Source organism: Pelodiscus sinensis, chromosome 4 (assembly GCF_052426305.1).
Source record: "Pelodiscus sinensis isolate ZL-2025 chromosome 4, ASM5242630v1, whole genome shotgun sequence".
NCBI classification, from domain to species: Eukaryota; Metazoa; Chordata; order Testudines; family Trionychidae; genus Pelodiscus; species Pelodiscus sinensis.
In genome coordinates, this window is record NC_143055.1 from 126,653,983 (window position 1) to 126,669,809 (window position 15,827).

At 44.2% G+C, this 15,827-nt stretch overlaps 1 long non-coding RNA gene across 3 annotated transcripts in view; it reads left to right on the top strand.

Moving 5' to 3' along the window:
- The window catches only part of LOC142829526 (uncharacterized), a 113,802-nt gene that overhangs the window by 20,917 nt on the left and 77,058 nt on the right, over nt 1–15,827 (top strand). The window contains exon 3 of one of the 3 annotated variants that reach the window (XR_012903978.2): nt 10,807–11,685. The exons of the other annotated variants lie outside the window; for them this stretch is intronic. This is a non-coding gene — a long non-coding RNA (uncharacterized LOC142829526). Of the gene's footprint in view, nt 1–10,806; nt 11,686–15,827 lie in introns of those variants that run through there. 3 annotated transcript variants of the gene reach the window in all.

Sequence of the window (15,827 nt, forward strand, 5' to 3'; positions counted from 1 at the left end):
AAAAAATGAACAAATATGAAAAGGACAAATCACATTGCAGAACAGGAGGGGGATGTGGGGGGGGGGGGGGGGAAGGGGGAGGAAGGAAGGTAAGTGTCTGTGAATTGATGATAGTCAGACCCATAGTCTCCTATAGACAACCACCTAACCTCAAGATGATTCTTACCAACCACCACAGGACATACCACACTAATACCAACCCTGGTACCTTCCCTTGCAACAAACCCCGTTGCCAGCTTTGTCCACATATTCATTCTGCTGATACCATTATTGGACCTAACCAAGTGAGTTATAAGATCAAGAACACATATTCCTGCGCATCCAGAAATATAATCTATGCTATCATGTGCCGAAAGTGTCCGTCTGCTATGTACATTGGACAAACATCTCAGACACTTCGCCAAAGGATTAATGCCCACAAAACAGATATCAGACAAGATCACAAAGAGAAAACAGTTTCTTGCCACTTTAACCAGAAAGGACACTCTCTAAATGACTTAGCCACCTGCATTCTGCTACAAAGACCTTTTACATCTGCACTTGAAAGGGAATCCTCTGAACTGTCATTCATGTTAAAATTCGACACTTGCCAACAAGGACTTAACAAGAATTTGAACTTTCTCACCCATTACCAAGACAGTTTCCCCAATTATCACCTGTAATACCATTAACTCACAAACATCCCACTCTCCCTACCTTTAATATCATCAATTCACAGACACTTACCTTCCTTCCTCCCCCTTCCCCCTCCCCCCCCCCCACATCCTCCTCCTGTTCTGCAATGTGATTTGTCCTTTTCATATTTGTTCATTTTTTTAATTGTATCCTTTGGTATATATGGTTGTGACTACTTTCTTCCACTATTTGATCTGAGGAAGTGGGTCTGGCCCATGAAAGCTCATCATCTAATAAACCATCTTGTTAGTCTTTAAAGTGCTACATTGTCCTGCATTTTGCTTCAACTACCCCAGACTAACACGGCTACATTTCTATCACTATTCTAGAATGGAGGAGGACCTTCAAGGTTATTTTCAGAAAGCTGAATGTGCTGCTATCCTATTTCCTGACCTCAACACCATATGTCCTCTTTTGCTTTCTAACAATCTGCAAAGATTTTTTTGTTTTAAAAAGCTGCCAGAAAGGCTGTGCAGGACAAACTTGTGTTCCACGTATGAAACTGCCCGAAGCTAACATTTATTACAACACTAAACAAGGTTGGAAATGAATTTGTGTGTCAGGTGTCGAGGCTTATGTCTATGGAATTGACATACGTTTGTGTTGCATCTCTATATACTCTATGTATACTGAGGTTTGTTCAGGAAGAATGATTTCTTATGTATTTTCCCCTCCTCTCCTCCCCCCCCGCCCCCCCGACCTCCGCCAACCACCAGCAGTATGTTTCTAAGACTTCTATACGTAGAGGGTGCATTGCAGCCATAGGTCGAAATAAGATACGCAATTTGAACAATGCAAATTGCATCTCTTATTTTGATCTAGTTTTGAAGAAGTTATATTTCAAAACGTCCCTTAACCCTCATGGAACGAGGGTTGCGAGGATGCCTGAATAGTGCGCCTGTTATTTCAAAATCTATTTTGAAATGAGTGCATTTAAAGATGCAGAATAGCTATTTTGGGATACTTCCAGTGTTCCGAACTAGCGCCGCTGTCTAGACGTAGCCTTAGGGTGAGATTTCCAAGCTGCCTCGCCTGGGTACATCTCACTTGATCACTTGCTGCCATTGCAGGGACTTTGGGAACTGGAGCACTTCAGCCCCTCCTGGTCTATGCCTGTGGCACGTAATAGTGTAGCCTTCTGTGTGCTGTAATACTTTGATCTCATTGCGGTGGTTGGGGTGAGTGTGCGGGTGCTGGTGACCTGTGAGACACAGGAAGTCTGACTACCTAATCTGGCCGTCCCTTCTGGTCATGAACTCTGTGACTCCAAGTCGCTAAGGTTTTGTGTCATGGCTTTTGTCTGAAGTTGCCGGAGTGGGATTTGAGAGAGTTTGTCTGTCTGCCTGTCTATGAGCTCCTCCGAAATGATAAGAGCTAGGACCACCAAATTCGGCATGCAGCTTCCTCTTTGCATAACATAAAGCAAGGCCAGGGTTTGGTTCTGAGCCCCAGTCCAAAGACATGCGCCTCTCTCCCAGCTGTGCTTGCTGAAGTTGTAGCAGCCAGAAGGAGGTGCTTCTTACCTGGCAACAAGCTGCTGTGGTGAGAGAGGACTGGGGTTGTCCTCTCTCCCCAGTGCAGCCTGCATCCTGAACCCCTCCTCCCCAGCTCCACCTGAACCTTCCACGCCCGGTGCCCATTAGGGAGAGCAGTGGGGAGCTGAAATCTTCCCCTCCCCCAATTCGTAAGGGACATCACTGACTGTTCCCCTTCATCAGAGGAAAGCACATAGGTTGCTGCATTCTTCATTCTGACTGGGGAGTGCAGGGGGGCAGACAAACCTGAATCTGCCCTGGACACGGACATGCACCCCTCCCCAGGCTGTGCCTGCTTGAACTGCAACAGCCAGAGAGAGGTGCTTCTCACCTGGCCCCAAGCTGCTGCAGAGACAGAGAGCTGGGGTTGTCCTCTCTCCCCAGTGCAGCCTGCACACTGAACCCCTCCTCCCCAGCCCCACCCCAGAGCAATGTTTTCAATGAAGCATGAACATTTTCGTTTTATTTTCCAAAAACCACACTTCATTGAGTTAACGACCTGAGCAACGCCAGATACATCCTCTGGTTACTAACTGAAACTCTGGAAGGCTGGCCAAGGTTTAAAATGCCAACGTGGGAGGTTTACTTTCTTGTGGCTCCTAGCCCCCTTGTTGCATATTTATTCTGCATACTTGCATGAAATAAGGCCTTAGATGTTGTATTTCTGGGTTTGGAAGGACTCGCTTGGTTTGGTAGCCCACTGGAGTGACTCTCCAATTGCGGGGGGGGAAAGAAAATAGTTCAGTCTGGGCTGCAGACCCATCTTCATTTCTACCGAATGGATTTTTGTGTGGAATCATGGTGCACATCTGGATTTTATATAGTGGGAAGTGCTGAGAACCAGTCCATCAAACTGCAAACCCTGTATGTAATGAAACCTCTTCAGGCCAGGATTTGCTGCCACATTTTTCTCCCCTCCCCGCCACCTCCCGGACTCCTCATTACCCACTTACGAGTGCAGCTTGTAGTGGTGACAACCACGAGGCCAATATCTTGATGGTTGTACTTTAGATCGCGTGTGAGAGGGAAACCATTAGGGCTGTTCAGTGAGGCCTGGCGAATTCCACAGCAGCCTGAACCTAGATTTGGCCACAACGCTCTGTAGCTTCTGCTGTATCCTAGCATGGCAGACTGCAAACTCCACGGCAGATGAACAAAAAACAAACAAATATTATTTGATAAGATATGGACGTGTGAAAACAACCTTGTGCAGAGAACAGGAGTCATGCTAGATCGTGCCCTCAAATAGGGTTCATGAAGTTGAAATGGTTCAGGGAATCGGGGGCACAAAATTTTATAGGTTTAGTGAAATGTTCAAGGTTTGTCTTTCAACCGAGCAGAGAAAGTGGCAAGGGGCAAATGAGACTAGAACTCAGATAAATGAGCCAAACCAGAGGCCTGCATTGTCCTGTGTGTGTGTGAGAGAGAGAGAAAGAGAGGGTTAATATTTGCCCCCTAGAAACAAAGACTACAAGTGTCAAGGAGAGAGAGTCCCTCATCGTGTTTTCTCACTTCTATCACTGATTCAGTAGCAGTGCTGTTGGGGTTGTTTCCATGGGCAGGAACTAGAGGTAATAACCACAGAGCATCGATGGGTAGACCCATTAATGGCGATCCTGGGAAACCCCCAGAGGAGAATCAGTGAAGACCTTGTACAATTTTTCCCTTGCTGTAGCATCAGTCATGTCTATTCTGTTCTTGTAAGCTTGTGAAAAGTAACAGGAACACTGATAGGTGCTTGACAGCACTGCGTAAACTAGGGATAGCGACAGTTAATGCAATCAATAACTGGAATGGCCTCATACCATTACAGTCATTTACTACAGAGATAGAATATGATGTGTCAGGGTTTCTTTCTTTCTGTTTCGTGTCCTGTAAGGATTAATGTTTAAGGGAGTTATCTAAAGCTAATCTGCTGGAAATATGCTCATTTTTATGGTAGAAGAGCATAACAATTAAGCCCAGTGTCTGCCAAGGAGCTTTTGGGATTTAGAATTAGTAGCCCTCTGTTGTGAAAAGAAGCTGAACATAAATCAGAGGATGATAACAATCATATTCAACGTCTAGTGATGAGTCCTGGGAACACGGTGTTAAATTTTCTGGCAACTGTTGGATTTTTCATTGTGCAGGTCTGTAAGCAAACATATTACCTTATCAAGAAGTCTGAGCTTGGTAGAGATCCAGGTGGTTTCATTATCCTATCGAATCTTAACAGTGGCATTGTAAGATGTTTTGCCAAGAGTCATGAAAAATACAAACCGCACTGCCTAAAATCATTATTATTTTATGTAGCTGTGAGCCAACCTGATACGGTGCCAAAATTTTAAAAAAAAGGTGTTTAGGGCTGGTGGAAGGTGACAGATAAAGAGGAGAGTGAATAAATTCCTCAGTTTATCAACAGAACAGCTACAGTAATAGCAGTGCAAGTTTCCCCCAAACTACCCCACAAAATAGGTACTGTTTTTCTTTAGTTAGCCTTAATGCCATGGTGTTGCTGATGGTTCAAATATACATTGGCAATAGTTATACTCAGAATGGGCTAGATTCAGGAAGGGTGCATAAGTAGATTATTTAGATTGTAAGGTCTATCAGGAAGGCATCATCTTTTTGTTGTGTGTTTGTACAGGGCCTAGCACGATGGATCCTGGTCCAGGCCTGGGGCTTCTGGGCTCTACTGAATTACAAACAGGAAAGGAACTAGAAATTATGGGCAGAAATTATTGGGTGAAAGCCTGTGATTTGTGTTATATAGAAAGGCAGACTAGGGTCACTCCCCTTTGGCCTTAAAACTCTATTAAAGACCATGCATTAAAAAGACCATGGAAGGCATTAAACACTAAGGCTATGTCCACACTAACACGATCTTGTGCCAGAGCTATGCAAATGAGGCTAGGCGTGGAATATCGCCAAGCCTCATTTGCATATCTAATGAGCCACCATTTTTGCGGAAGAGGCTCTTGCGCAAGAAGGAGCTGTCTACACTGCCCCTTCTTGCGCAAGAAAACCCTCTTGTGCAATGCCGTTATGCCTGAAAATAATCAGCGTAACGGCATTGCACAAAAGGGTTTTTCTTGCGCAAGAAGGGGCAGTGTAGACAGCTCCTTCTTGCTCAAGAGACTCTTCCACAAAAATGGCAGCTCATTAGATATTCAAATGAGGCTCGGTGATATTCCACGCTTAGCTGCATTTGCATAGCTCTGGCGCAAGATCACGCCAGTGTAGACATAGCCTAAGGGTATGTCTACATTTGCCCCCTAATTCGGACTAGAGAGGCAAATGAAGCATACCGAAGTCGCTAATGGTGTGGTATTTAAATATCCCGCGCTTGATTAGCATATTCACGGCCGGTTGCCATTTTAAAATACCAGTCGCCCGATTTAACTTGCCACGTGTAGACACGGTAGTCCAATCCAAAACCCTTCCCTCGAATTAACTGTTACTCCTTGTGCAATGAATTTTAAGGCCCTGTGTATATAGTCAGTTTCACTCTCTTTTTTTCCCCCTTGTACAGCCACCAAGTTGGTTTCCGCTTTGTTTGGGAATGTCTCTCTCACAGAAACAGGGAAGAGGAAGAACATTTTGTTCTAAAAATAGGAATACACAAGGCGTACAGCTAGTTTGGAATAGGAAGCCTAGTCCGAACTAGCTAGTCCGTGCCGCGTGTAGCCGCGGGCACGGAGTCCGTATTAGCGGACATTTAAAAATGGCGCCACCCGGCATCATGCAAATGAAGTCCGGGAAATTCAAATCCCGGTCTTCATTTGCAACTCCGTATGACTACATTAACCACCCTAGTTCGAACTAGGGTGGTAGTGTAGACATACCCTTAATGTCCAATGCTGCCCTGTTTGGAAAGAAAGGAAGAGGCAAAGAAGAAAAAGGCACTTAATCATGAAGAACATTCTTTGCATCCAGATGAAGCAAAGTGCTTGCCCAGCTGTTAAAAAGAAGCAGCACTTAAAGGGGTGTATATGGGTTGTTCCAAACATATAAGATGTCGAGGCTGCCCAATTCCTGCTTTAAGCAGAAAGAAGTTTTTCGGTTTGCTTCATGCAGGAAGCAGTGACCCCCAAACTCCATCATTAGTTACAATAATTAGAAGGTGCTATAAGAGGGAGTGCATGGATGATTGCACCTAAAACGAAGAGTCTCATTAATTTATTACAGATTTTTAACTTGGCTTCATTAGGGCATGTCTGTTGAAGGCCATTTAGGACTCTGGGGATGTGCCTGTACTTTTGATTCCCTCCATGTGGTCTGGAAAAAGGAAGGAAAAAGAAAGGGGGGAGCTTTGTTGGCCACTGTGAAATCATGCGCCAAGCCAGCGGGAAGCAGGAATTCATCATGTTGTGAGTCTTCTAACCAAGGGAATGTGGTTTATGGAAACCAAGTGCCTGGTTCCCCAGAGCTGTAGACCATGTGTAGTCGGCTATACAGTGAATACCTAGTTTCATAGCCACTATCTCCTTCTGATTGTGCAGCATCTGACCTCCACTTGGTACACACTGACTGCACAAGCTACAAAGCCTGTGGAATCAGGCCCCGGCCCTATAGAACAAGTCTCGGTAAAATAACATATTTCCGATTTAGTTCTTTACACCATCATTTTGTGTCAGCTGGGGGCTTCTGTTCCCTTGTCAAGGCTGATCACTTTTTCCCTTTTAAAAATGTTTCTCCACAATCTTGCCAGTGATGGCGCCTGATCCCTTGTTGTTTCTGTGACTGTGAGTGCCATATCACCCGGTCACCTGGGGATACCAGGTGAGCTGCTCCCTTCTGCACTAACACCCAGGCAGTTGAGTGAACTCTCCAGTGTGTCTGTGCTCTTTGAGTGCTGCAGCTGCTTGACTTAATCCTGTCTGTCAGATCATTTCCCCCTAGGTGTGTAGCCATCAGAGCCACAGCCTGTCTTCTAGTGAGAAATGCAAACAGCCGTCACTTTTGTCCCATAGGACTGGAAAAGCAAGGCGAGGCATCCCCAAGATAACTCTGTTTTATATTACTCTGAATCCTGTGCGCAGGTTGAGTTTAAACCGTAGGACCACATTCGATCTGGGAGGGCGGGGCAGGATTATTCACATGCTGTCAGTAACGGTTGCAGGATTGGGCTCTGAATTATTCACCAGCTTAACACAGATCAAAGTAACCTTCCGTTCCTGGTTACATTTGATTTAAATTATAGGGGGAAACAAACCGTTTCTATTGTATATTTAAAAGGCATCTTGGACAGGATTTCATCAGCAGCAAAGTGAGTTTTACTCACGAAAGCTCATGATACGGTATATTTTTGTTACTCTCTCAGGGCAGTGGTCTCCAACGTGATGCCCACGGGTGCCATGGCGCCTGCCGGGGCATTTATTTGTGCCCACCGAGTAACCAGGGCCGGTCCAAGCTATTCTTGTGCCCCAGGCCCCAGGTGCATGGTGCATGCATGGCCCCAGCACGCGGCGCATGCGCGATGCCACCCCCAGCAGCCCTGAAAGGTTGGGGGACCACTGCTCTCAGGGCGTGTCTACACTAGGAAATTATTTCAAAATAACTTATTTTGAAATAACTCCCAAAATAACTATTTTGAAATAATCCATCCACACGACAGGGAAGCCTCAAAATTAGTCCACGGCAGGTTCCCTTAAGGTGGACGTGCTACCTTGAATTAGAGCCCCAAGGAGCACTCAGAATAATTTCTTTGAATGACTCTCGGGAGTAGTTATTTCGAAATAGCAGCAGTGGAGAGGCCACACTACCGCTATTGCAAAATAATTATTTCAGAATTAGCATTATTCCTCATGGAAAGCAGGAGTTATTTCAAAATAACCAGCCCATTCTTTCGAAATAATAGGCTTGGTAATGTGGATGCTCCGCTTGTCATTTCAAAATAAGGGGGCGTTATATTTCAAAATAGCTCCCTAGTGTAGACCATGGCACTGGTGCCACAGGACTATTTATTGTTTCTGAAGCCAATAGAAGTCTTACCTATGAATGTTTATTATTTGTATTGTGATGATATCGAAGGCCTGCTATCAAGGTCCCCATTGTGCTAAGTGCTTTAGATTCATAACGAAAATATGGTTTGTACCTTCATTACAATCTAAAGAAAAGACAGGAGACAATAGCTGCACATAATAGACGAGTACAATGTAGTTGATATAATTGCAATCAGTGTAATAAGCAAAAGTCACAGCGCACCAGCTCTCTAGCCGTTGTTAAGTGGTTTGTAGGCACCGGGATGTAGGTGAAGTTTAGAGACTGGTATAAAGGAGGATCATGTAGTAGTTTTGTGGAGTGTCCAAAAGAACAGTTAGGAACAACTTCAGATAGACCAGTGCTAATAAGTGCTTTTGAAAATCCCATCATCAGCTTCAGGACTTCACCATAGTGCCCCTCAATAGATGCAGCACAATGTTTGGGCAATACATTGTCAATACATTCACCAGTTTATCTCAAACCTGACTTGGAGCGAGAGGGCAGCTTGCTCTATTACCTTTTCTGCTTTGGTCAGTAGCCGATCCTCTTCCTATCTGAAGCTCTTCTGATCTTCTACCTCTATTCTTCTGATCCCCAGTTTGTGGTATGTTCCTCACAAACTGTTCTTCTTATAAAAATCCAGAAGAGAGGTAGAGAGAGAGGGAGCGAGCTGAGGATCTTTTGATCTGTGTAGCTCTTTTTGTTACATTGATCTCCTGAGTTGTTTTCTAGAGGCATTTAAAGGAATTTGATAGGCACGTTTCAATGGAATTTGGGCACAGAACTCCTTTATGGGTTTTTTGTTTGTTTTGGAAAATCCCAGCAAGGGACTTTTTAATAATAATTTTTTTTCCAAACTAGTCTCTTAAATATAGTTTTTGCAAGCAGGTGAAAAGACAAAGAAACATTACAAATGATAGCTAGTGGGAAGCATTTGTGAGAAGTTAGGCTGTTGGACAATACCCATAATGCAAAATTTACAAAAAGTTAACAAATGTATCCCCTTTTAATGGAATGGAAGACGGGGAACAGCAGAAAGACAATTGCTGGGTAGGATCATGGTATTGATTCACAAGATATGTGTCTTCTGTTTATCTTAAAATAGATTAATTGCCTATCTGTGAGATTGTGTCAAACTCTGTGCAGCTCGGATTACATAATGAAAAGGGAAATACTACGGGTCTGATTCTCTATTACTGTAAGGCCCCTAGCAGCATAAAGCACCCTAAAAGGAGAAAGGAAACAGCCCTCTGAAAATACCCAAAGTGCACTACGGTCTTTCAAGCAGGGAAAGGGCTTAGCACCTGTATTTCCTCATTCATTCTGTAACAGACGATCTAAGGCACTGAGTAATTTTCAGAGCACCCCAGGGCTACTAGCCACATTGCAGGGACTTGAACCAGTGGTTACAAAAGTCTAAATGATGCAAAAGGGATACTTTTCTACATGAATACTTAGTTCACAGCAAGCTGGAGCATGGAATCTACCCTGCATTGGCCCACCATGTATTAATTGTCCATGCGGATCCTGCTGATATGTACTTACAACTTTGTTAGTGACTTTTAATATATTCCCATTTTAAGCTACAATTCTTCTGCCTTTTACTCCCTAGCCTGCTTCAAACTAACTGTTCCCAGGCAACCAAGAAACTGCATAAGCAGTTAAAGTTTGTTCTGCTCACCTGATATTTCATAGTGAATATACTTCCATGAAAAATGTTGCGTTCAGCATTTTAGAAAAACTTTTTAAGCAGAGGTATATTAAAATAAATAATTATATTTAAACTAAACTGGTCTGTTTTTAAATTTCAATTTTATTAGGAAAAGCTGGCAGACTGTATCAACAAATTTTAAAAAAAATAAAATTTCCAGATTATAAATTATATCTGCTTTAGGTTTTGAAAGCAGACTTTTTTCCTGCAGACACTTTTTTTCTAATCACAATAAAAAACAAATAGCTGAGTACCTTTATCAAAGACCATTGAGAGTCAGGGTTAAATCTAGTATACAAACTACTAGCTGAATGATACTCCAGCAAATCAGTTTACTCTGATAGAATTTATGCAGAAATAATTATTTGTCATTGATCAACTAAATGCTGATCCTGCAAAGACATTTGTTTAAGCACATGAGCAGTCCCATTGACTTCCCTTAAAGTTTAAGCTTGTGTGCATTGTTTATTTCAGGATGAGAGCCTAAGGGTGTGTCTAGATTACTGAGTTTTGTCGACAAAAGTGGACTTTTGTCGACAAAACTATACCAGCGTCTACACTACCGCTGAGTTCTGTCGACATAACGTCGACAGAACTCAGCAGTTTTGTTGGCGTTGGTAAACCTCATTTTACGAGGCATAACACCTTCTGTCGACAGAGTTCTGTCGACAGAAGGTGTTATTGCCTGTAGGGTTGCGTCTAGACTACAGGGTTCTGTCGACAAAGCAGCTTGCTTTGTCGACAGAACTCAATGTGTCTGGACGCTCTTTGTCGACAGAAGTTTTGTCGACAGATACTGTCGACAAAACTTCTGTCGACAAAACCCGGTAGTCTAGACGTACCCTTAGAATATGCGAACACAGCATGGTTCAGCCAGACTTCTCTCCAGATTTTAAACTTGGTCTCCTCCCATCCAAACAGGAGAAAATTGACCAGGTTTGGAAGTGATTTAAGCCCAGATCAGCTTACCCAGCTCTTCTTGAACTTACAACCATGCTCTTCTTGAACTTTGACCTAACTTTGCATTGAGGAAAGAGGCTAAATGACTTGAGTGCTGATAGTCTTCCAGTGCCCTCCCACAATATCGCCAGGAAGGACAGACAAGTTCGCTTACAAATGGACAGAGAAGGAATCCTACTTCTCCTCAGCACAAAGAATCATGGGATATAGCTCAGGAGAGGCAAGTACATCCATTATGAGGGCACTGTGATGCGGGCAGGGCTTTTCAGTGAAGATGCTCACATGTGAGCTAGGCTAAGCTGGGTGTTCCGCCCCAGGTGCCAAAGACTTAGGTTAACTGTTCAGTATAGACATCGAGCAAAGCTTTGCTCTAGAATACATGCTTTTCAACTGACTGGGCCAAACTGATGGACTTCTCATGTGGTCCTACAGTGTTCCCATTGGAAATATGGGAATTAGACCAAGATTTGGTACAGTGTATTCCACTATCTTGACTGATGGAAGACAAAGTTTTCTGCTGATATGAACCCTTCTGGCTTTGCAGTTTTTGCCTCTAACAATTGGACAGCTGTAACTCCAAATTCAGGTAAAGGAAAAAGGAAAGAAATTCATGGTTTATGGCCAGGATCTAAACACATTTTATTGGAAATATTTATGTTTGTAGGGTTGCAGAGTTTTTATAGTGAGGAGTTCTGAAAACTGCTATAAAATTTTGCCTTGGGGGTTATGATTACATTTGTATCTGTCCCAAACTTATATAAATAAAAAAGACAGTTTTTACTGTAGACGCTTAAAAGGTTAGAGTGGTATTTGGTCTGTGATGAACCTTTTATAGGTATGATGTTGTAAGAATATTTTTTAAAATATCAATAAAAATGCAACTTTAAAATTGCTTTATCAAGAAATGTAACCCTTGGTGATAAGAACAGGATAATGTTAAAAATGTAGTTTCATCAACGGTGAATTCCTTTCTGCTAATCCATACTCTCATGCATTTTTGTACATGCAGACTGCTCTAAATAGTAACTAAATCAGAGTCTTGTTTTGAAGAAATATGATTTCAAGGAAAGCTCTATGGTCTCCTGAGATTTGATGTAAGAGTCATATTTCTTGGCCATAGACTTTATCCTCTTGTATTTTTAATCTTGCTCCGTGTCCGAGCAACCTGCATGTTATGTTAAGAATAGTGGTAACATAGGGCACAAATGCCCAGAAGATTGCATCTGATGATGATCTGTAGGTTTGTGGAGAGTATGAAGAGGCAGCAAACAACATAAAGAGTGTTTCACAACTGCATGGTTGATGGTAACATCAGAGAATGCCATGCTTGTAAAACTAAACTCTTTACTAAGATAGGCCTTGGCAAAATATGGCCCATGGGCTGGATTTGGCTCTCTAAGCCACCAGATCTGGCCTGCGGACACTGCAGGGAGCCCCAGGCTGGCTTGCCTCACCCTACTGGCATGCTGCTCAGAAAAGCGACTTCTGAGCCATTTCTTTCGGTCCCAAGGGTGCCAAATTGCAAAGGTTCAACCAATAGTAGTTGTCCTTGGTTTGATTCTTTCCTTGGACAGTTCCACTGCCCTTGCAAGTTGGAGGCATTTCTCTAGGTTTAGCTCAGTTTCTCTGAACAATTTCTCCTGAACACTGGTATTGCACAAATGATCCTCTCCTTAATTAGGAAACCTTCTAATGTCTCCAAATCTGCATGTGGGATGCCACAGTTTTCAGCTCAGTAATGTAAGCATCTGTTCCCTATGTTGCTTCTTGCATACAGGTAAATGTGCGCGCACACACACATTCAGTATCTTTGTATGGTCTCGTTCTGTCTGGAGTCAATAGTACTCATGAAACAGGCAGGGCCAGATTAAGGCATGGGCTAGCCGGGCAGTTTCCCAGGGTGCCAAGCAGCATCCCTTATAGCTGCCATCAGGCGCCGCGTGCCTGGCTCCCTGATCACAGGCTGCAGCAGCTCCCAGCGGCCACCCTGCAGCGGCCACCCAGGGCGGGGGCCGTGTTAACCCCCTCAGCGCCTGCCAGCAGTGCCCTTCCTTCCACGGGGCCCTGCCAGGCTCAGCCCCCACCGGGTGGTCCCGGGCTGCATGCCAGCGGTGGTAGCCAGGCTGGGCCAGGCCGGGCACGTGCATCCTGCCACCGCCAGCTTCGCGGGCCCTCCCCCACGTGCCGGGTGGGGGCGTGGCCGCGCATGCACCCCCTCCCAACCCAGGGCGCAATTAAACTGTCTGCCCGGGGCGCCAGAATGGCTTGGTCTGGCCCTGCAAACAGATGTCCCAGTATTTGGGGCATTACCGCTGCCAGCAGCATCAGAGCTGAGTGTGATGGCTAAAGATGGAAAAAATCAAAGTACAGGTTGTACCTCTAAAAACCTGACATTCTCTTGCCTGGCTGGCAACATCTATGGTTTGGCAGGACCACAGATGCTCCTGGACCAGAGAACCTGGGAACCTAAGGGTAGGAGGGACAACCAGAGCTGGAGAAAACAGGGTCGTCACTCAGCTGCAGGCAGTGCAGGACCGGGGCTGGAGTCTGCTGAAAGCCCTGTGGCAACATGGCCTGGAGTCCCTGGCAGCCTCCAGAAACACAGGGCCCCCATAGTAGCCCCTTGGAACAGGGGGCTGGCACCAGACCCTTTCTATCTCTTTCCCCAACATCTCATTGGTCTTGATGGGGAGCCATTTTGTCCAGAGTAATGATGAAGACATTTTTGCAAACATTTATTTGCCTTCCCTATTTTTGGCCACCTTGAGCTATTAGGAGTCCAGCATCCCTTATTGGTACAGTTGTTTCATAGCAAACCCAAAGATGTGGGATTATTTATAAACTTGCAGCAAGATTTGTCTTTGCAGTTAGTCTCGATCACTATTGGCTCTTTGAAGAGTGCCCTTATCAAATCTCCGCATCCTCTGGCAAGGAGTTCCACAAGTTGACTGTGCACTGAGTGAAGAAAAACTTCCTTTTGTTCGTTTTATACCTGCTGCCTATTCATTTCATTTGGTGACCCTCTAGTTCTTATATTGTGGGAATAAGTAAATAACTTTCCCTTATTCACTTTTTCCACACCAGTCATGATTTTATAGACCTCTATCATATCCCCCCTTAGTCTCCTCTTTTTAAGCTGAAAATTCCAAGTCTTTATCCATCCTGCTATTGTATTTGAACTTGAGGGAGGCAAGTGATGAAAATTTTGTCTCGTGCAGGAATGTACCGGTAGTAGCAAGTAGCATCGGAAAACTCACTACTTTGTCTGCGAGTTCTGGATATGCTACAGTGCTTTGAATCCAAAGCTGAATTAGGGAATATTTTTAAAATTCTGACCATAATGTTTCATTGCAAGAAAGCTTCAACATGCACTCTTGTGCCTCATTGGACAAACCAAAGGGCAGCTCGCTGATTTCAATTTTGAAAGGATTACATCACCAGTTGTTTGGTTCAGCTTCTGCTGGAAAGTAAACTTCAAACTGTTGCTTAAGAGCCACAAGATGTTCTTCAATGTCATTTTTTATTATTTTTGTCAAGAACCAGTTCATTTTCAGACAGAAAACCTTCCAATGTCAGAACCTGAGAGGGAATTATCTGTGGACTACCTGAATGGAACTTGCGGACCACCGGTGGTCCGCGGACCATATTTTGAGAACATTTGCACAAGAGTCCCAAATGTTGCAGCATAAAGTATATTATTAGAGCATCTAGCCTCATTACCAGAAAACGTGGGGGGTTTTTAAACAATGACCATCAAAAATGTGCAGGGTCAATTTGAGCCAAATGCAAAGTATCTGTGCTACTGTATCTGAACCTATTTACTTTGTGAAAGTAGAGGGGAGGTCTCACAAAACTCAGGTTTCACTGGAATTTCTTGTGCTTCCTGGCTAAGATTTTCAGGCGTGCACAGAGCAGGTCTATATCTGTTCCCACTGATTTTAGTGGGAGTCTAGTTAGGCCAAAGATAATTGATGTCAATGGGAGCAAAGTTAGCGCATTTGAAATTTTGATCCGATGCTTTGAGTGTATTGGAAGTACTTTCAGAAAAGAATGCGCCAGTACTTCTAAAATCTTTGCTTTCTGGTATGAGACAATCAATACGTCAAAAGGCTGAATCATTGATAGTTGTAACAATGTAGTCCTTTTACTGTAAATATATTATACGGCAAAGTAACTGCCTCTCCTGAAGTAAATAAATATTTTGCATAAAGTTACTCTGTAAAATGGTTTTAGACTATTCTGGAAAATATGTAGATTTGTAAATGCTGTAACACTTCAAAAGCTTAAAAATAAGAACTGACTTGACCCCATAGCTAATACGACAGCAGTAAACTTTCAAGACGTAAATGAATGTGCACGTGACCTTCGCCAATAGGCAGAGTGCTTTGTGTCTGTGGCTTGGGGTGCAAGTAATTGGCGTGAAAGCAGAATGCCTTCAGCACAATGGGTGTTGCTCTGCCTTGGAGAATGGCTTTTCCAAACAATGTGTGCAGGGCAGAGAGAAGTCAAGGAAGCAGTCAGGTCACAGAGAGTAAGAGTGATGATTACCAACGTCTATTTGGACAAGGTACAAAAGAGGAAAAGTGAAGAGAAATATCAAGTATAGGTTGAACCGCTCTGGTCTGGCATCTTGGAGACCTGACTGGTAGGCCCGGCCAAAGGGTTTGTGGGGCCCAAACTAGGATAATGGGATTGGGGCCCCGGGCCTGGCCAGTGGATGGCAAATTCTCAGGGCCCTAGGATTGGGCTTGCTGACTGGTCCCAGAGGAGGGATTTTTCTGGACCACAGGAGGTCATTGCTGGCCCCCCATTGCCAGCTCGCCTTGCCTTGTCTCCCATTGGGTTTCCTGGCTCCCGCACAGGCCGATTGAGCCGTGCGCCTCTCCCACCCCCGAGCCCTGCTGAGCTACGCACAGGGCTTCCTGGCTTCCCCGCAGCCCAGGGTCCTTTGAGGGTCAACCTCCTTCACCCCGCATTGCATC